Source organism: Zalophus californianus, chromosome X (assembly GCF_009762305.2).
Source record: "Zalophus californianus isolate mZalCal1 chromosome X, mZalCal1.pri.v2, whole genome shotgun sequence".
Classification (NCBI taxonomy): domain Eukaryota; kingdom Metazoa; phylum Chordata; class Mammalia; order Carnivora; family Otariidae; genus Zalophus; species Zalophus californianus.
The window spans coordinates 120,260,476-120,283,131 of record NC_045612.1 but is presented as its reverse complement, the minus strand read 5'-3'; the positions used below and the strand labels follow the sequence as shown (position 1 = coordinate 120,283,131).

General features: G+C 39.4%; 1 protein-coding gene across 4 annotated transcripts in view; it reads left to right on the top strand.

Moving 5' to 3' along the window:
* Positions 1-22,656, top strand: part of FRMPD4 (FERM and PDZ domain containing 4) — a 551,594-nt gene that overhangs the window by 371,389 nt on the left and 157,549 nt on the right. The window lies entirely within an intron of this gene.

Genomic DNA, 22,656 nt, shown 5'->3' with positions numbered 1-22,656 from the left:
ATTATAAGAGACAAAGAAGGATATTATATTATGATAAAATCACAGTTCACAAATGAAGAAGACATAATCATTACAAATATTCATACACTGAACATACTAAGCTCCCAAATATATAAAGCTAATATTGACAGAATTCAAAAATATATAGCAACACAGTGATAGTCGGAGAGCCCACTTCAACTGTGGATAAAAGAGAAAGAAGATAAATTAGGCAATAGACTAATTGCACCTAGAAGTCATATGCAGTATACTCTACCAGATAACATCACAATTTACGTTCTTCTCAAGGAACCTTTCTAACATCCTCCAAGATAGATTACACAATAGGCCCTAAGAGAGGTCTCAGCAAATTTTAAAGTGTGAAACTATTCAAAATCTCTTTTCCCATTAAACTGGAATGAAACTAGAAGTCAACAGAAGAAAAAGTGGGAGACTAATGAAATGTAAAAATTAAACGATGCACTTAACCTACCAATTGGTCAAAGAAAATGTATCAAGGGCAATTATAAACTACCTTGTGAGAAATGTATATGAAAACATTAAAATTTAAGAGATGGCACTGAATTCAGACCTAAGAGGGAAATTAGTAGCTTCAAATATACAAAAGAAAACCTGCTGAAATCTAAATGCTACCTTTACACCTCAAGCTAGAAAAACGTGAATTTAGGAATTAATCCTAAATCTAGCAAAAGGAAGGAAATAATAAAGATGAGTACACAAATTAATGAAATGGAAAATTGTAAAGCAAGAGACAAAATTCAATGAAACCAAAATTGTGATTTTTTTAAAAGATCAAAATCATTGGCAAGCTATTATCTAGTTTAAGAAAAAGGAGAGAAGCCTTCAATATCTAAACTCAGAAATGAAAGAAGTTTCATTAGAATCACTGTCACAGAAATGAAAAGGAATATTAGAAAATACTTTAAACAAATGTATGGCAACAAATTGAATAACAGAGGAAATGGGTAAATTCTTTAAAACACACAACCTTACCAGTACTGAATCATGAAGTAATCAAAAAATCTGAACAGAATAATTACGAGTAAGGAAATTGGATCAGCATTCGAAAACCTTTTAACAACAAAAAGTTGAGGACCGGTTGGCTTCATTGGAGACTGATACTAAACACTTAAAGAAGTAACATCAATCCTCCCAAACTCTTCCAAATAATTGAATATGAGGTGGCACTCACAAGCTCTCTACGTGAGGGTCGCACTGAACTTATAGAAAATCCAGACAAACACATGACTAGAAAAGGAAAATACAAATATCCTTGATGAATATTGATCCCCACCATCCTCCAACAGAATACTAGCATCATAAATTCAACAGCCCCTTAATATCTTTATATATGATGAATTAGTGATATTTTTTCCTATGGGGCGCCTGGGTGGCTGAGTCATTAAGCGTCTGCCTTCGGCTCAGGTCATGATCCCGGGGTCCTGGGGTTGCAGGGATGCTTCAACATATGGACTTCAAGTAATGTGTAATACAGCACATTCAGAGAATGAAGGGAAATTTGACATGATCATGTCAATTGAGAACAAGCGTATGACAATATTCAACATCCTTTCCTGATAGAAACACTCAATAAGCTTTGAATAGAATGATATGACTTCAACATAATAAAGGTCATATGTAAAAAGCCCACATGTAACATCACTCTCAGTGGTTAAAGCCTGAAAAGTTTTCCTCTACCATCAGGAACAAGAAAGCATATCTGCTCTCAATGCTTCTAGTCATCATCGTATTGGAAGTCCCAGCCAGAGTAGTTGGCCAAGAGAAAGAAACAAAAGCTTCCCAATTGGAAAAAAGAAACAAAATTATCTCTGTTCAGATTATATGATGTCATATTAAGAAAATACTAACGATTCTACACACAGAAAAAAAAGAAAAGTATAAGAAGAAAAAATAGTAATAAAGCTAGAACCAGTAAATATATTCATTAAAGTTGCATGATATAAGATCCACATAGAACAATCTGTTATGTTTTTATACCCATTTAATGAACAATTGCATAAGGAAGTTAAAAAAATTCTATTTACAACTGCATCAAAAAAATAAAATATTTTTAGAATGAATCTAACCAAGTAGGTTAAAAGCATGTATACTGTAAACTACGAAACTTTGCTTAAAGAAATTAAGGAAGACACAAATAAATGCAAAGATGACGTAGGTTCATGAATTGGCACACATAATATTAAGATGTTAATAATACCCAAAGTGATCTACAGATTTATATCAATCCCTGTCAACATTCCCATGGCATTTTTGCAGAAATAGAAAAATATCCTAGGGGAAATGGAAAAATACCATCCTAGGGGTACCTGGCTGGCTCAGTGAGTAGAGCATGGGACTCTTTTTTTTTTTTAAGATTTTATTTATTTATTTGACAGAGAGAGACACAGCGAGAGAGGGAACACAAGCAGGGGAAGTGGGAGAGGGAGAAGCAGGCTTCCTGCCTAGCAGGGAGCCCGATGTGGGGCTCAATCCCAGGACCCTGGGATCATGACCTGAGCCGAGGGCAGACACTTGACGACTGAGCCACCCAGGCGCCCCATAGAGCATGGGACTCTTGATCTCAGGGTCATGAGTTCAAACCCCAGGTTGGGCACAGAGATTACAAAAAAAGCAAAAATATCCTAAAATTCATATATAATCTCAATAAACCCTGAATAGTCAAAATTTTTCAAAAAAGCAGTAGACAGCTGTAGTAATCACTCTTCCTGATTTCAAAACTCATTATATTATAAAAATAAAGGAATGAAAACAGTATGGTACTGGTATCAATATAGGCTTATAAACCAATGAAATACAAAAGTAATAAATGGGGGCGCCTGGGTGGCTCAATCCTTTAAGCATCTGCCTTTGGCTCAGGTCATGATCCCAGGGTCCTGGGATCGAGCTCTACATCGAGCTCCCTGCTCAGTGGGGAGTCTACTTCTCCCTCTCCCTACTCCTGCTCTCTCTTTCTCACTCTCAACCAATTAAATAAAATCTTAAAAAGAAAAGAAAAGAAATAAACCTTTGTGTATTCAGCTAAATGATTTTTTTTTTAAGATTTTATTTATTTGACAGAGAGAGCACAAGCAGAGGGAGAGAGAGGGAGAAGCAGGCTCCCCGCTGAGCAAGGAGCCCGACGTGGGACTCTATCCCAGGACCCTGGGATCATGACCCGGGCCGAAGGCAGCCGCTTAACCAACTGAGCCACCCAGGCGTCCCTCAGCTAAATGATTTTTGACAAGGGTACCGAGATCACTCGATGGGGAAAGGACAGAATTCTACATATGGTGTTGAAAAATTGGATACCCACAGAGAATATAATGAATTTTCAACCTGATCTTAAACCATATATAAAAAATAAAACATAAGTTAAAGACCTGAACTAAAGATGGAAAAGTATAAACTTCCAGAAGAATATCTTTATAATATTGGACTAGGCAATGATTTCTTAGATATAACACCAAAGGCATAGACAACACAGGTTGAAAAATAGAGAAATTGGATGTCACACTTAAAATCTTTTGTGCATCAAACGACAGTAATAACATAGTGATCAGATGACCTAAGGCATGGCAGAAAGTATTTATAAATCAAACAAAAAAATTTTGTCAGTAAATTTGGTAAATGGGCAAAGACTTAACATTTCTCCACAGATGATATATGAATGGCCCAAACAGTCATATTAAAATATGGTAAGTATCACTACTAATTAGGAATATGCAAATCAAATCCACAATTAGTTATCACATTCATTAGGGTGATTATTATCAAGAAAACAAATATAAGAATTGTTGGCAAGGATGTGGAAAAAAAGGGAATCCTTGTACATTGTTGCTAGTATTGTAAAATGGTGCAACCACTATGGAATACAGTATATGGATTCCTTAAATAATTAAGAGTAGAAGTAATGTATGATCTAGCAATCCCACTTTTGGGTATATTTCCAAAAGAATTGAAAGCAGGGTCTCAAAGATATTTTCATAGCCAAGTTCATCACAATAGCCTTCCCAATAGTCAAGAAGTGCCAACAACCCAAAAGTCCATTGATGGATGGATAGACACACAAAATATGGTAAATACTTACAGTGATATAATATACAGCCTTTAAAAGGAAGGAAATCCTGTGGCATGCTACAACATGAGAAAGAGCCTTGAGGAATTTAAGCCTGTAAAATGAGCCAGTCTTAAAAGATACTGTAAGTTTCCACTCATAGATATATATAAATCAATTAGCGTTTACCAGTGTCTGCGGTAAGAACGGACCGTTGTTGAATAAGTATAAAGTTTTTGTTCTAAACAATATCCCGATCCTGGAAATGTTTCACAACAATGTATTTGTACATAACAGTAGTGAATTGTGCACTTTAAGATGCTGAAGAGGGAACATTTTATGTGTTTTTCACCGTGATAAAATGTGTGTGTGTGTGTGTGTGTGTGTGTGTGTGTGTGTGTGTGTGTGTACACAAAGTACTAGCACCAGCTTCACAAGAGGTTTAAAGAGCACCCAGAGTCATCAGATCTTTTTTCCCCATCCCTGGATTCTCTCTGTTCTGCCTTCACCCTCCAGTTTCATACCTCATGAATGCAGCCCTGCCCATTCTTACAGTCACCATCCTCAAGAGAGATAAGCAGCCTCCCAGCATTCCCCATGTGTTGGCCACATACCCCAACTTCAACAAATCACCATGGTTGGACATATGGGAAATGTTGATTGACCTAAAACAAACAGGGCTTACCCTGAAAGTGCAAGTCGAATCAATCCTTGCCTTACCACTTGGGAGAGAGGTCGTTTTCACACCAGGCATCAGCAAACTTTTGTATTGGGCTATATTATAAATATTTTTCCTTTGTGGGTCATATCTGGTTTCCACTGCAGCTATTAATCTTTGCAATTGTAGCATGAGAGCAGCCAGAGACCTTAAATAAGGGAATGTGGCTGCATTCCAATAAAACTTTACAGATACTCAAACTTGGATTTCATATAATTTCATCTATCATGAAATGTCATACTTACTTTGTTTTTTCTTAACCATTTAAAAATGTAAAACCATCTTAGCTCACAGATGGCTGGTAGGATTTGGCCCACAGGCTGCAGCTTGCAGATTCCCTGTTCAAGATAATCTGTCCAAATGCCTTTTAAGCTCTTGAAAGAAGGCATTTGTGTCTCAGTTGCAACAGGCATTTGGAAGGTCATGCAATCTCTTTCCCTTTCCCCTTGTGTACTGAATTGTCATAATTCCTTGGTTGCCATAAGACAACAATTTGCACATACAGGACAGTGTACTGTTAAGTATTAGAGATAATGACTCTTCTCCACTATTGATTGGAAATTAAAGAGATACCTCCAAATCTGCAGGCACGATGAATTAGGTTAAAACTGTTGTCATGTTGCAATGCAACTGTTCTATTTCTGTTGACTTTTACTCAAGTCCTTTTGTCTAGCTTAAATATTTAGTAGACTAAAGCAGTCTTCAGAAAGATCTATTTCTTAATAGCTTTATTTTCCAGTCATTGATCAGAGTGCCATTATGTAAATGATTGAAGTAAGTAGTCAAAATGTGGATTTCAAGATCTTTAGTGTCAGAGGGTGATACTGGAGAGAGAGGAATTAGAGATAGAGCTCAACAGTAAGGAACAGAGGAAGAATAAAGTCACGGAAGCTTTTAATTTCCTACAAGGGGAGAGTTTGGCTGGATCTCTGGAGGAAGATGAAAAGAAAACAGGCTTGGGAGAAAGCAAACTTGATTGGAATAGCTTGGTGCTGTGGGAGGGCAATGATCTGTTTTAAAACTAAAATTGGCAACCGTGGAATGATTTGGTCAAATGTGTTTTGGCAGCCTTGGAATTGTTGTCCAAATACTTTAGCACATATAATGACTTTTTAAATTTGTTCACTCTTTATGACCCTCCTACTTCTAAAAAAAATGTGAGCCTCAACTCATTTGTGGAGCTCTCAATTTGAATTAAAATTGCTTGGAATCTTGTGTACCAGCTTGTGGCATCTTTGTGGTATTATTCAAGGTTTTCAGGGCCCTGTGAGGTTAGATTTCAGCCGCAGTTTGGCTCTTCGGCCATGCTCCAATTGCAGGGGCCTGAGTTTCAGTTGGTTAATGCTCGAAGACACGTAATTGAGTGGCAGTCCTCTTACTAGTGGTTTCCCAGGTGTAATATTCAAACAGGGTCAAAAGGCCAGGTAGGGGGGCAGGACTATGAAGGGCTAGGTGCAATTCACATGCATTGATAAGAATGTATGCATCAAATAGAGATTTAACTGTATACCTCTTCACAAAGCTTACTTGGTCTAATACCAACACATTAATATAGACTGCAGAATTTTATTCTAGCAATTGCTTGAACAAGAAGATTTCCCCGGGAATAGTACACAGTACCTCCTTTCAAGCTCTCTTGAGCTTCCATCATGAGATATACTCAAGGAAAGTAGAGAGTGTTAGTTTGGATCCTAAATCTAAGTGTTCCCGTGATGGTTTTGCCGATTTTCTGTCTTCTCTAGCCTTTGTTGTTGTATTTTTCTTTACTTTCTTTTATTTTCTAAATTAGAGGATGCCCTCCTTGCATAGTGACACAAGTTTCGTCTTTCAGTGGGCCTTCGGGGGCACCTGGGTGGCTCAGTCAGTGAAGCATCTGCCTTTGACACAGGTCGTGATCGGGATCGAGCCCCTCATGGGGCTCCCTGCTCAGCGGGGAGCCTGCTTCTCCCTCTCCCCTCTGCCTGACACTCCCCCAGCTTGTGCTCTCTTTCTCTCTCTCTCTCTGTCAAGTATATAAATAAAATCTTTATAAAATAAATAAATAAATAAATAAATAAATAAATAAATGTGTCTCCTAATAGTAGCTCCTCCCTAAATTATTCTATGACATGATTCCCTTTTAATTTATAGAGTATAAATTGAATTTATACTCTACAATCTCATAATGACTAAGAAAGCATTTGGTTGGGGTTGGTAGAATTATAAATAAATTAAAAGTTAATAGTGTCTAAGCAAGATCCTTGTGGACTCTCAGGAAAAAGAAAAGAGACAGTTTTAGTTTTAGTTTTATCTCCTTCTGTTCAAATACTCTTTAGGTTTACATTACCCATATCCTTTCCAACTCTTGATTTTTGTATTCCAAATAATTGCATTTATAGGCAAGTGACTTATAAATAGTGTTCTTATTTAGTGTTTTTATTATTTGTGGAGAAAAAGCTAAGATGGAGGAAATCTTGGTGGTTATGAGTGCAAGCTATGGAGTTAGGCTGCCTGGCTTTGAATCTTTCACTTTCTGCTCATCTCATGTTGGACAAGATACCTAATCGTTCTCTGTCTTCTTTTAGTCATCTGTAAAAAGGGCATAATAGTAGCTCGTATTCACTGAATTTTAAGAGGGTTAAATGCCTTATTCATGTTATGTGTTGAGAACAGTAAATATTCAAGCATTATTATTATTATTATTATTATTTTCATTGGTCATAGATCGAGTTGTAGAAAAAGTAAGGAAGCACACTCTCCATACAGACATCAAGTTAAATATCATCATTGGGAATGGTGTCTTGAGGCATATGATGTATACTTTTCTTCTCTAATTCCTGTCTTTTTTAAATAAACATACTTCTAAAGAAAGCATTATATTAGTAAGGTATATTAGCACTCTACAGAAAATCAGAACCCATAGGATTTATAGACAGATATAAGAAGAGATTTGTTTTGAGTAATTGACTCATGTGATTAAGAAGACTGAAAAGTCCCATGATCTGTTTTCTGCAAGCTGGAGATTCCAGAAAGCAGTGGTATAATTTCAGCCCATGTCAAACTGCGTCAATTTTGTATGTTCCTGTCGGAGTCTGAAGGCCTGAGATTCCGGAGCACCAATTTCCTAGAACAGGAGAAGAGGGAGATGGATGTTCCAACTCAACCACAGTTAGCCAACTTGCCCATTATTCCTCTGTTTGTTCTGTTCAGGCCCTCAGGGGATTGGATAATGCCTATCTATATTGGTTAGAGTGTTTTTGTTTATGCAATCTCCCAATTGAAATGTTAATCTCATCTGGAAACATCCTCAAAGACATATCTGGACGTAATGTTTTAGCAGGTATCTGGGCATGTCTTAGCCCAGTCCAGTTGACAAAAAAATGAGCAGAACTCAAGGGAGAAACTAACAAAAATGCAATGATAGTAGAGGGCAGTAATGCCCCACTTTCACCAGGGGATGGATTAAGCAGCCAGAGGATTAGTGGGGAAATAGTGGTCTTTAATAACACTGTAGACCAGGGGTACCTAACAGACATGTGCAGTGTGTTCCTTCCAGCAGCAGCAGAGTACCTGGTCTTGTCAGGCATGCATGGAGCATTTTCCAGGATGGATCAGAAGTTGGACTTCGGTACATGTCTTGACCAATTTGGGAAGATTGAAATCATATCTACTGTCTTTGCCAGACAGTGGTATGAAACTAGACACCAGTAGCAGAAGGAAAATGGGAAATTCACAAATGTCTGGAAAATGGAATGCACACTCCTGGACAGCCAATTAGGGAAGAAATCAACACGGAGGTATTAGTGTATCTTGAGATACATGGAAATGGAAACACAAGACGACAGAACTTGTGGGATGCAACAAAGGCACTTCAAAGAGGGAAGTTTATAACAATAAGTGCCTTTGTTAAGAAAAAAGAAAACGTCGTAATGAGGCAACCCAACTGAGGAAGGAGAAGAAGAATGGGTTGGGCAAAGGCATGGAAGAGGAAGGGAAACGATAAAGACTAGAGTTGAAATAAGTGTAATAGAGACTAGAGAGACGATAGATAGAATCAACAAAGCTGTTTTTTGGAAGGATGGACAGAACTGAGAAAGCTTTAGCTAGAATAACCAAAAGAAAAAAAGAGTGAACTCAGGTGAATAAAATAATGAATAAATATGGGACATTGCACCTGATAACCACAAACGCATAGAGGATTATAAGAGACTGCTATGGACATTTATATACCAGTGAACTGGATGATGTAGAACATGTGGATGGAAAAACACAGCCTGCCAGGATAATCATCAAGAAATAGAAAATCTGAATAGGAAATAATGAGAAAGAGACTGCAGAAGAATTCAAAACTTCCCAACAAAGGAAAGTCCAGGACCAGATGGCTTTATGGATCGATTCCACCAAGTATTTAAAGAACAATTAATGCAAATCCTTTTCAAATTTTTCCAAAAATTGAACAGGGGGGGAACACTTCCAGACTCATTTTACGAGGCCAACACTACCCTCATACCAAAGCCAGATATAAACACTACAAGAGGGGCGCCTGGGTGGCTCAGTCGGTTAAGTGTCTGCCTTTGGCTCTGGTCATGATCTCAGGGTCCTGGGATCGAGCCCCGCATAGGGCTCCCTGCTCAGCAGAGAGCCTGCTTCTCCCTCCGCCTGCCCCTCCCCCTGCTTGTGAGCGCACACACTCTCTCTGTCAAATAAATAAATAAAATCTTAAAAAAAAAAAACTACAAGAGAAGAATATAACTGCATACATAAAAAAAAATCCTCAAGAAAATACTCACAGATCTAATTCAACTGCACATCAGGAAACAAAAGCAGTATGCAAAAACTAATTGTTTTATGCACCATGATTTATCTGTAATTGAAATTAAGAAAACAATCCCACTTAAGCACATTGATAAGATTATACATGGTGACCAAGTAGGATTTATCTCTGGATACAAGGATGGTTTAACATCCACAAATAAATAAACACCATACACCACAGTAACTGAGTAATGGTAAGAATCATATGATCAACCCAATAGATGGATCAAAAAACATTTATAAAATTCAGCATCCTTTCATGATAAAAGCTCTCAATAAGTTACGTATAGAATGAATGTACTTTAACATGACAGAGCCCATATATGACAAATCTACAGCTAACCTCACACTCAATGATGAAAAGCTATGAGCTTTCCTCTAAATCAGGAATGAGACAAATAATGCCTAGTCTCACTACTCCTATGCAACATAGTGTTAAATGTTCTAGCCATAGTACTTGGGCAAGAACAAGAAATAAATGGTATTCAATTTGGAAAAGAAGTTACCTTGTCAGTGTTTGCCGATGACAGGATCTTACATATAGAAAGCACTACGTACACACACCACAGTAAGAGCTGTTAGAATAAATGTATTCAGTAACGTTGTAGAAAAAAAATAAATACATAAAAATCAGTTGCATTTTTTTTTTTTTTATCTGAGAGAGAGAGAGAGAGCACAAGCACCAGCGGTGGGGAGGGGCAGGGGGAAAGGGAGAAGCATGCTTCCCGCCGAACAGGGAGCCCGATGCAGGGCTCCATCCCAGGACCCTGAGATCACGACCTGAGCTGAAGGCAGATGCTTAACGACTGAGCCACGCAGTCGCCCAAATCAGTTGCATTTCTATGCACTAAAAATAAACCATCTGAGGGACCCCTGGGTGGCTCAGTCAGTTAAGCGGCTTCCTTCGGCTCAGGTCATGATCCAGGGGTCCTGGAATCGAGCCCCACATCGGGCTCCCCGCTCAGCGGGGAGTCTGCTTCTCCCTCTCCTGTCCACTTGTGTTCTCTCTCACTGTCTCTGTCCCTATTTCTGTCTGTCTCTCTCAAATAAATAAATAAAATCTTTTTTAAAAAATTGAAATAACCTAATTGAAAATGGGCATAATACAAGCATAGTCGTTTTCTCAAAGAAGGCATACAAATAACAAACCGATATATTAAATCACTCATCATCAGGGAAATTCAAATCAAAACTGCAGTCAGATATCTGCACACCTGTCAAAATGACTATTATAAAAAGATGAGAGAGAACTGTTGGTGAGCATGTGGACAAAGGGGAACCCTCATGCATGGTTGGTCAGAATGCAGACTGCTATAACCACTATTGGAAACACTATGGAGGTTCCTCAAAAATTAAAAATAGAACTACCATAAGACACAGCAATCCCACTTGTGGTTATGTGGCGAAAGGAAATTAAATCAGCTTCTTCAAGACATGTGTACTCCCCTGTTCATCAGAGCATTATTCACAATAACCAAGATCATAGAAACAATCTAAGTGTCCATTGAGGGATGAATGAATAAAGGTGTGGCACATGTATATGATGGAATATTATTCAGCCATAATAAAAAAGGAAATCTTGCCATTTATGACAGCCTGGATAAACCTGGAAGTCATTATTTTAAATTTAATAAGCAAGACAGACAAAGACAAAGTTTGTGATCTCAATATATGTGGAATCTGAAAAAGTCAAACTCTTAAAATAGAGTAAAATGGTGGTTACCAGAGTTTGGGTTAGAAATGGGGAAATGTTGGTGAAACGTTACCAACTTTCACTTTTGAGATGAATAAGTTCTGGGTATCTAATATAAGCACTGTTATTGTAGTTAATAATACTGTATTATATATTTGAAATTCACAAAGACAAGTTCTCATTTGTTCTTATCCACCTTCCCATGCACACAGGAAATGGTAACTATGTGAGGTTATTTATGTGTTAATTAACATGATTGTGGTAATAATTTCACAATGTGAACGTTTCTCAAATCATCGTGTTGTGTGCCTTTTAAAAGCAAAAATTATAGGGCGCCTGGGTGGCTCAGATGGTTAAGCGTCTGCCTTCGGCTCAGGTCATGATCCCAGGGTCCTGGGATCGAGTCCCACGTTGGGCTCCCTGCTCCTTGGGAGCCTGCTTCTCCCTCTGCTTCTCTCTCTCTCTCTCTCTCTCTCTCTCTCTCTCTCTCTCTGTCTCTCATGAATAAATAAATAAAATCTTTAAAAAAAAAAGCAAAAATTATAAAAAGGAATGTATTTTAAAAGATAGAAAGGAAAAAGAATCTTCAGTTGGGAATGCATGTAATAGAGCCGGCCATATTAGCATCTAAATTACTGAGGATCCAATATAATGTGCTTCCCAGGGCTGTTTGCATTTTATTAAAGGTACAATGTCTTTAACCATACAATTAAACCTAACAGTGAAAGTTTTGGTGTCAATGACCCCCCTACTATCTTTCACTTTCTTGCCCACCCACCAACCCACATTCCTATACACATAGATGCACTCTTATCCCTGTTCACCCACTTTGGTCTCATCATTGTAATAGAGAGGAAACCCCTGTGCATCAGATCCAGATGATCCTCAATCCCATGATGCAAACCCTGCCACCATCTTTGGAACCTGATTTCCTCTATCATGCCATCTCTTAATATTTAGTATCTATGATCCAGGCAACTTCAAATCAGGATTGATTGATTGATTGATTTTTAAAAGATTTTATTTATTTGAGAGCGAGAGAGAGAGCAGGAGCTGAGGACGAGGGACAAGCAGACTCCCCACTGAGCAGGGAGCTGGACACAGGGCTCCATCTCAGGACTCTGGGATCATGGCCAGAGCTGAAGGCAGACAGTTAACCAACTGAGTCACCCAGGTGCCCCTGATTTATTGATTTTTAAGAGAGGGTGAGAGAGGGGTTGGAGAGAGAGAATCTTAAGCAGGCTCAATGCCAATTGTGTGAGCCTGACGCTGGGCTTGATCTCACAACCCTGAGTTCATGACCTGATGAAATCAAGAGTTAGACATTTAACCCCCTGACCCACCCAGGCACCCCTCAGATCAGTATCTAAATATGGAGAAGTTAGTACATTATAAAATTAAAAACATAATAAAATGAAACCACTTTTCCTTACAACCTGCTTTGTGCCTATAACTTCACTTTCTCTATGTACGTAAAATCATTGATGATATCGCTGTGCAGACTGTCTCCTCCTTCACACTGCTCTATGTTACTGAACCCACTAGAGCCTGGCCTGCTCTAATTTCCCCAATGAGCTGCCTTCACCAAGGTATTAAATGTAGTAGACACTTTTAAGTAAATTAATTAATGCTTTTGGGAAATGGAAACCATCATATCAAAATGCTGATAATGGATTCAATGCAGCAGCGTCAGAGCATCTGGTAGAGTTACAAGCTTCAACATATCAGCACTGACATATCTCAAATAGAAGGTTGAATGGGAAAACAGGTTGCTAAAGAATACCTGGAAAATACATACTGACTATGGGTATATACATACTGACTATGGGTATATACAGCTATAAGAGATGTCTTTGTTTTCCATTATTTAAATGTAACTTACATTCCATAACATTGACTTATTTTGAGTGTACAACTCAATGCCTTTTAGCAAAGTAGCAGTTGCACAGCTGTTACCACAGTCTAATTTTAGCACATTTTTACCACTCCCAGAATAATTTTGTGCCCATTTGCAGTTACTCCCTGTTCTCACCATCAACCTCCGGACAACCACTATTCTGCTTTTTGTCTGTGTACGTTTGCTTTTTCTGGACATGTCCTATAAATGGAATCCTGTAACATACGATCCATTGTGCCTGGCTTCGTTCACTTCACATAATGTTCTTACGTTTCATCCATATTGGTACCATTGTCAGTATTCCATTCCTTTTTGTGGCTGAATACCATCCATTGTATGGATATTTCACATTTTGTTTATCTGTCTGTTAGATGATGGACATTTGGGTTGCTTCCAGCATCTGATCGTTCATGTACAAGTCTTTGTCTGTGAATATATGATTTTATTTCTTTTGGTGGTTTACCAGGGGCGGAATTACTGGATCCTATGTTAGGTCTATGTTTACCTTTTAGGGAGACTACCAATTGTTTTCTATTTCTACATCCTCACCAATACTTGTGATTATCTCTGTTTTTGAATATAGCCATCTTTGTGGATGTGAAGTACTATCTCGTTGTTTTGATTTGTATTTTCTTGATGATTCTTGATATTGAGGGCCTTCCCCTATGCTTCGTGTCCATTTACCTATCTTCTCTGGAGAAATATCTATTCAAATCTTTTACCCATTTTTTAATGGGATCATTTACGTTCGTATTAATGAGTTGTAAGGGTTTTTCATATATTCAGGAGAAAACCTCTGTTTTTATTTCCTGAAACGTTTTGAAATAAATTTTTATCTGTCTGAGAGTGCTACAGTGAGGTGATTTAAAGTTCCCAGGCCCTCACGGTACCTCCTTCTAGGTGCGGCACTGATTAACAATTCCCACAAGCACATAAGCCATCTGCAGTCTCCCCGGGTGGTTTCATTCCCTCAGTGGGACCAGCTCATCAAAGTGGAGTTTGTCTGTGTCAGTCTCCCAAAAGCAGGAAGTGGGGCTCACATTAGCCGTCATCTGCCCTGAATTTTAATTTTAGGCACCTTCGGTCTTCATGTTTGCTCGCCGCCAGAGTGACAGGAGCCCTTCACGAGATCCTTTCCTGGTGGATCATTCTTAATACATGCACACGTTTGCCCCTTCATTCACCACGAGCCCCTTGGGGCAAGGGTGGAAGAGTGCATAAGCCACTGACTGCAAAGAAGTCCATTTCTGAAGGACTTGAGAGGAATCCTAATGTCAGTTCCCCTCACCACTCGTCTCCCTCTGCGTCCTGCATCCCTAACACAGTCTCTCAATCTTTTCCTCGCGTAAGCATTGGCCATCTGGTGGTCAAATGTGCATTAAAAGTGCCTTTGACAGCATTGTGGAAATTGTGCACTCGTGAAGCACCTTGGGTTTCCAAGCGAGATCATTGGTGGGCGACAAACAGAAAAGTTTTCAGTTTCTAGAAGAAATTACATGAGGAGCCAGTCTGATTTTCCACTAAGGCAGAGAGATTTCTTATGCTTTAAAATAATCTTGTTGTCTTGTGCATACATCAGCATACATACATTAAGGGGAATTACTTGCATGTGGAGCTTGTTAAATTCTTCATCTTTCACAACACATTAGGTTGTAAATGTTCCTCCTGAGATTCCCAGGAGGATCAGTCAAAGAATTAGATCAAAAAACAAGGAAAAATGCTTCTTCTTATCTACGGTCTGTTTTCATTTGCTACATCCAGTTAGTGTCCTGGGTTCTCTTATAACCAAGATAAAATTCGGGGAAGTTCAAAAAAATTAGTAAAGCAATCCCTGAAGAAAATAATGGCCTTAGTTTCTCTCTTTTTTTTTTTTTTTAAGTCGTGAACTCACTATCAGTGCGTCTCCTGAGAGATAAATATCAGTTGAGTAACTACAATAGCTCCACATACCTCACAGTGCTTAATTAAAGCTGTTAACTGATTTTTTACTTCCTGGAAAATGACATGTAAGTGGCATCTTTCCACCCACGTCCACGCCTAGAGAAGTCACCTATGTTGCCTGCTCTGTAGCCTCATTTCTTCCCCTGTTGATTTACATTTCTCTTTATTTTATTGGCCCTGCTTCTGTTACTCTAAGAGATCCTTGTTAATCTTTTGGGCTTAGGCCTTGCAATATTAATTGGCCCCTACCCAACATCAGAGATCTGACTTACAGTTTGTTTTTTGACTTCCTTCTTTGTGAGTCACAAGCAAATCACCCTCCTTGGAAAGTGGATTCTGTTTGTTTGTTTGTTTGTTTGTTTTCTTTTTTTTTTATCTCTTGGTGTGTTGGTTCAGTTGGCTTTGCATTTCTGAGAACTCCTCCAATCAACAAAATGATCCTTTTCCCACCTTAACCATCATCTGTATAGCAATAAAATGTATACAGAGTCCCACTTGGAATTGGATCACCGTACGTGAAATACCTATGCAACGTTTAGTTTCTAACCATCTGGAAGTGAACCCCCCACGATGCGTGTGCCACATTTATTTGTTCTACTAGGAACATTTACTTCAAGCGCTAAGACACCATAGTTGAAATTTCTCCTAAGGTATTTAGATGAGGCGTCTCGCATTTTCATCCCAATATAACGTTCAAGCCTAGGAAATGCTTTTGGCTCAGTGAGGAAATCGAAATGCTTTCTCATGTTATCACTATTGGCTTTTTAAAAATGTTACATGTTATCCGTCAACCAATTAGTCACCATGAATATATCGAGCTGTTACTGCATGCCAAACGATGTGTTAGGAAGTAGGAAAAAATACAAAATGTTGCCCTGGTTTCAAGGAGCCTCAATTTGTTCATCTATTCGTTTATTCATTTAAGAATGTTTACTAAACACCCAGTGTGTGTCAGACACATAAGTTAGTTGAGGCCAAATAAGCATACTGTGTATAAAAGCCCTGTGCAGTAGATCAGAGAGCACAAAGCCTCCAGGAGGAAGTAGCTGGCAGAACTCTTTATTTCACTCTTAATAGCCAATCTTCTGGTGACTTCTTTCACTTCTGATGTGACTGCAGAGCCTCCCTGACCTGACCTTGTGTGCACCAGGTTCCTCACATTACAAATACTTGCCAGGCAGAGAAGAAAGACAGCAGCATTGCTAAGTGGCTGTCTCCTCTCTGACGTATCTTAACCTTTGTTCCAAGGGATAATGCTTTACAGTGTAGATGCATAGTGTATAAAAACCCAGCATCGGGATTCCTTAAATATATCTCACCTTTCAAAGACTCCTTTGCATTCTCCTGTTTAACCCAGCATCCACGATCCTCTGTAACTATCCTTGAGTCATTATTATTTATCAACCCACTCAGAGTGGTATGCTTATTGGATTGGTTACCTGTGCTGCCGTAACGGATGATCCCAAGATGTCGTGGCTTAAAACAACATGCATTTATTTTCTCACAGTTTCTGTGGGTCAGCAGTTTGGACATGGCTAAGGTGGTTCCTTTGCCCCAGAGTTCTCAGTAGGCTGCACTCCAAAACTTGGCTGATGCCTGGGGTCTTATCTGGAAGTTAGAGTGGGGAAGGATGCACTTCCTGAGTTGCTTAGTGGTTGTTGGCAGGGTGCACTTCCTTCGCTTTTGATGGACTGAATGTCTCAGTTCCTCATTGGCTGTTGGGCCTGAGAGGCTGCCCCCAGTTGCTTGCCATGTAGGCCTCCCTAGCAGAACTGCTCACTTCATCATAACGCCCCATCCAAGAAGGCCATAGAGACAGTCTGCTAGCATTATGGAAATAATAATTTGTACAATCTAATCACAATCATTGTATCTCCTGAACATTGCATATTCTCTTATTTAGAAACAATTTGCTCAAAGGGAGGAGATTATGCAAGGCAGTCAATACCAAGAAGGAGAGTGTGTTTGCAGACATCTCTTAGAAGTTAGATCGATAATTATTTCATTTAGCAAACTTTTTTTAAAAAAGATTTTTTTTATTTATTTGACAGAGAGAGACAAAGAGAGAGAGGGAACACAAGCAGGGGGAGTGGGAGAAGGAGAAGCAAACTTCCCACTGAGCAGGAAGCCCGATGTGGGGCTCGATCCCAGGACCCTGGGATCATGACCTGAGCTGAAGACAGATGCTTCACCAACTGAGCCACCCAGGCGCCCCTCATTTAGCAAACTCTTTTTTTTTTTTTTTTAAGATTTTATTTATTTAGTTGAGAGAGTGAGCGTGCGCGAGAGAGCATGAGCAGGGTGGAGGGGCAGAGGCAGAGGGAGAAGCAGACTCCCTGCTGAGCAGGGAGCCCAACGTGGGGCTCGATCCTAGGACCCTGAGATCATGACCTGAGCGGAAGGCAGACGCTTAACCTACTGAACCACCCAGGGTCCCTCATTTAGCAAACTCTTATCATTCATCCATGTCACCACTAGGGTGCAACTGTGATAATAAGTAGCCCTTGCCCTCAAGTATTTCACAATCGACTTGCAAACATGAGCATGTTAACCTATAACTTTAACTTGGAAAATGTTACAGTAAAATCAAGTTCAAAACCCAATGAGCATATGGAAAAGAGGGATGTCTTTGCTCATGATTGATCCCACCATGGGACTCCCATTTTCTCTCACAGTAAAAAATAAATAAATAAATAAATAAATAAATAAATAAATAAATAAATAAATAAAAATAAACATGCTGTCACTTTTTCTGTGGAATTTTCTCTGACACTACTCTTTTTCCCCCAACTCAATTCCCAAAAGAGTCAACCTTTTTGAGATTGTTGTTACGAAACCAAGGAAATAGGAATGGCTTTCCAGATGTAAAACATAGCACAATGAAAGGCATGGAGAGGTGGTGTGATTTGACACATTCCAGGAGCGATGGAACTTCCAATATGGTTAGAATGTTGGGATATGTTTAGGGAAGGGGCGTTGTTAATAGCATAAAATATGTCTGGAAATATGAAGTACGGTTATAGGGAAGAGAACTTGAGTGCTATAACGTGGGGTGTGGGCTTTAGTATATAGAAAGCAGAGTGCCAGTGATGTTCTCTAATTAGCGGAATGATGTGCTGAAATAGATGCCTTAGAAATGAACTATGGGGGGAGGACGGAGCATTTGCTGGAGATACTAGATAAAAGAAGGAAAGGTAATATTCCAAGGAACGTTTGATGATGATGTAAAATGAGATAAAGAAAAAAGAAGGTCATGGAAATGGAATGGTCAAAATTAGGCGTTGTTTTGGGGCCGGAGTTGACAGGATTGCCAGATTCAAGCAAGAGTTATAAGGAATGAGGGAGGGGTATGGAAGAGCCAAGGATTTCTATGGAATTTCTATTATAAGAGCATTAGAGCCTCTAAAAAGAAGAATCATGTCTTATTTGATAACAGAATCTCAATATTCTAATGGTGCCTGCTAGTTGAATGTTGGCAGTCAGTGGGTTGACAGATGAGTAGATGATGTACGTGAGATGGATGGATGGGTGGCCTGGGTCTATTGATGGTGTTGTTGGACATCCAAGGGAACACAGTAGAGAAATCAGTTTTGGGGATATATAAGGAAATGTGTAGAAAGAAGTAGTAAGAACCTCAGATGGCTAAAGTGACAGTGGAAAGATTTAGGAGAGCAATTAGAAAACTAACCCACGTTTCTTCTTTATGTTAATCCATGCTTTCCTAGTTTTCATCAAGAATTTGTTATTCCGTCTGCTTCCACAAATTTCAGGAAAGAATAGTTTCCTTGGAGAACCAAACTCTTTAGGCAGATCATATGAACATTTTGGAAACCTATTAAATGTCTCATCACTGTATTCTCAACATGTAAAGCAACTTACCAGTCTGGTGACTGGTGCCATTTAGCATCCCTATCTATAGTTTTAGTAAGGGACATGGGAATATTGAAAAAATGCTTCCAGAAACTCAAATTGAAAAAGTTTTTCTTTTCCTATCCTACACCAATCTTCTTACCTTTAATTTTCTATCACTGGCATAACCATACTTCTTGGCAATCTTCAGGTTTCTGGGACATCATATTTTCTGAAACAGTGCCTCTCATACTTTAAAGTGCATCATCTAGAGATCTAGGTAAAAGGTGGAGTCTGACTTTGAGGTCTGAGTTGGGGCTTGGCAGTCTTCCTTTCCCAATAAACTTCCAGGCATTTCTGATGCTGCTGATCCATGGATCACCCTTTGAATGCCCAGGATGGTAAGCTACCATTCAATATTGGTGACTTGGCTGACATCCTCTGTTTTTGGTGACACAGGTTGTAAGCTGCCTTTCAACACGTAATTTCATTTACCTCCTGCCATTACTCATAGCCTCCCTGTGTGAATTTTTATTATCTATCCCTTCCCTGATGCTTCTAGCTCGTCCAACTTAATGATAATATGTGAGGATAGCTCCAGCACGCTGTCTTTACTTTCCTCCAGATCCTTAGTGAAGCTGTCAAAGCTGACCTTCCCTCTCCCTCCACTTTCCCTCACCATTTCTTGCCTTAATGCTTTGTGTCCAGTCCTTAGATTTTGTCTTCAGTCTCCTGTTCCTGAAAGTCTTCAAACAGGCACAATCAGTTAAGGGTGAGAGGTCAGGGATCTAGTCCCTTTTTTAAGTAAGAATTTGGGATCTGATCATTTGCATTCTTGGGGAGATCAGCATTGTGTGTAACAAAAACAAAGGAGTAAAGCAGTCCTACTAGGGAATGCTGGTTTAGCTCAAAACAAGGCAGCCCTAGTCTCCACCTTTGTGCCAAACAATTACATGACCTTGAGGAAATTGCTTACCCTTCCTGAGCCAATGTTTTGTTGGTTGTAAAATAGTACATTAAATTTAAATGATCCTCTATGGTCTGTTAAAATTGATTACCTAGTGGCTGATTGAGCCTCATCTCCTCTATCCTGATATGTCTAAAGTAAAGGGGAGTTTCCTAACATGAGGTTCATGGATCTCCACAAGAACTCTGTGAATAGAAGTCAGAGGGTCCGTGAACCTTGATTCCCTGGAGAGGAGGTGTGTGGAATTATATTTTTATTTTCACTGCCCTCTGGCTGTCAGTGAGCATTTTCCTTAATCAGGAATATAAATGACAAACTATAGTAGTATTTGCAGTGTGTGTTACTTCGTCACCAGTAGAAAACACAAATGTATTTGATAACACATTACAGGTTTTGTAGATATCAGAATATCATGATATTTGCACTATGTCAACATTTTAGGGCTTCTTAGACCTTCTACTACTTCTAGTCATTGAACACAGTAATGAAGAGTAATGAAGAGGCGCATCCATTACTATAGGCCCATGTTTGTCAATACGGGGAGTTTTTGCCTCACAGGTCACATTGCACAAGGCACAGAGACATTTTTGTTTGTTGCTACTAGGAAAGGAAGTTTTATTGGCATCTATGTAGTCATAGAAGCCAGGGATCCCGCTGAATATCCCAGAATGCACAAGACAGTCCCCTTAGTGGAGAGAACCATCCAGTCCCAAAAATCCATGAGATTGAGAGGCCTACTAAAAGGCTTTTTAAAAAAATATTATGATCGCTATATTTTAGTATAATTAATTGCCTTTGTAATCTTGTGTATTTTATTTTAGGCCTTTACACACTTCGTTCTTAGAAGGGTCTCATAGGCTTGCTAGACTGTCAAAGGGGTCCATGGCACAACATTTGTTAAAAGAAGAGCGTAAACGTCATGTGGATTCAGATCTTTTTGTTTGTAGACCAGGAAACTGTAGCTCAACTACCTGACTCCCAAGGTAGCCTGACACACTGGAATAAGATAAGGTTCAAGGGCCTACTCCCGCCATACAGCTTATGGGACTTTGCCCAAATCATTTTCATTGTCCTTGTCTCGGTACCTTTGGGCCTCTATAACAAACTGCTGGAGACTGGGTGGCTTGAACAACAGAATTTTATTTTCCACGCTTCTGGAGACTTTGAAGCCCAAGATGAAGGCACTGGCAGATTCAGTGTCTGGTTTTGGGTTCATAGATGGTATATACCTTCTAGCTTTGTCCTGAACATTGTAGAAGAAAAAAGTCTAGGGGCGCCTGGGTGGCTCAATCATTAAGCGTCTGCCTTCGGCTCAGGTCATGATCCCAGGGTCCTGGGATCGAGCCCCGCCTCGGGCTCCCTGCTCCGCGGGAAGCCTGCTTCTCCCTCTCCCACTCCCCCTGCTTGTGTTCCCTCTCTCGCTGTGTCTCTCTCTGTCAGATAAATAAATAAAATCTTTTTAAAAAGTCTATTCCTTGTGGCCTCTTTTAGAAGGGCACTAATCCCAGTCATGAGGACTCCACCCTCCTGACCTAATCAGTTTCCAAACGTCCCGCCTCAAACATACCATCGATTTGGGGGTTTGGATTCCACATATGAAATTTGGGGGGATACAACCGTTCAGACCATAGCATCTTGGAATCAGTTTTCTCATTTACATGATGGATAACATTGTCCTTCACCCAGAGTCAGCAAACTAGGGCCGAATGGCCAAATATAGCCTGCAGCCTGTTTTTGTCCATAAAGATTTATTGCAACACAGCCCATACCCATTCATTTATATATTATCCATGTCTGCTTTTACCCCGGAATGGCAGAGTTTGGTTACAACATGGAGCATGCAGCCCACGATCCCCAAAATATTTACTGTCTGTCCTTTCTCAGAAAAAGTTTGTTCGATGCTGACTTAGAATATAGCTGTGAGGATAAAGGGACACCATGCGTAAAGATTTAGCTCATTGCCTTGTCCAGGCTGAGCCACCTAATAGGATTTTTGTCACCTTTCACTTGTTGATAGAAGATCTTTGTTAAGTCTCATGGGGGCTTTTATTCACAGAAGGGACTCTTCAGGGGCTTGTTTTGTTCAAATAATCATGATGCAATGCTTTAAAATATAAATAAACTTATTTAGAGTTCAATTTTAAATGAAAAGACTACTATCTTAATAGTTCAGATTCTTTTGGGCGCCTGGGTGGCTCAGTTGGTTAAGCGACTGCCTTCGGCTCAGGTCATGGTCCTGGAGTCCCGGGATCGAGTCCCACATCGGGCTCCCTGCTCAGCAGGGAGTCTGCTTCTCCCTCTGACCCTCTTCCCTCTCGTGCTCTCTATCTCTCATTCTCTCTCTCTCAAATAAATAAATAAAATCTTTTAAAAAAAAATAGTTCAGATTCTTTTAACTATCATAGGACTATTCAGCACCAAATTTGTGCAGATGCTCCAACCAAGAAATATTAATATGGTGATTTTCAGTCTCTCAGTTATTTCTCTTTTCAGTTCTCAACCCTCCCAGATTTTAAAGATGCACTTGCACTTAGCAAGTCAAATGCAATGTCTGTTTCTGAGATGACTTTTGACCCAAGATTTCAACACATCGAAGACAATTGTTTTTGTACAAACTACCGTATTGTCCCATGAAATCTGGGGGTTGCCTTCTGAGCTTCCTGGAAATTTTGAACAACAAGCAGCCTCAGCCAGGACCTCAGCAGGTTCTTGTGAGGAATCCTAATGTGTTGTGCTATCCCTG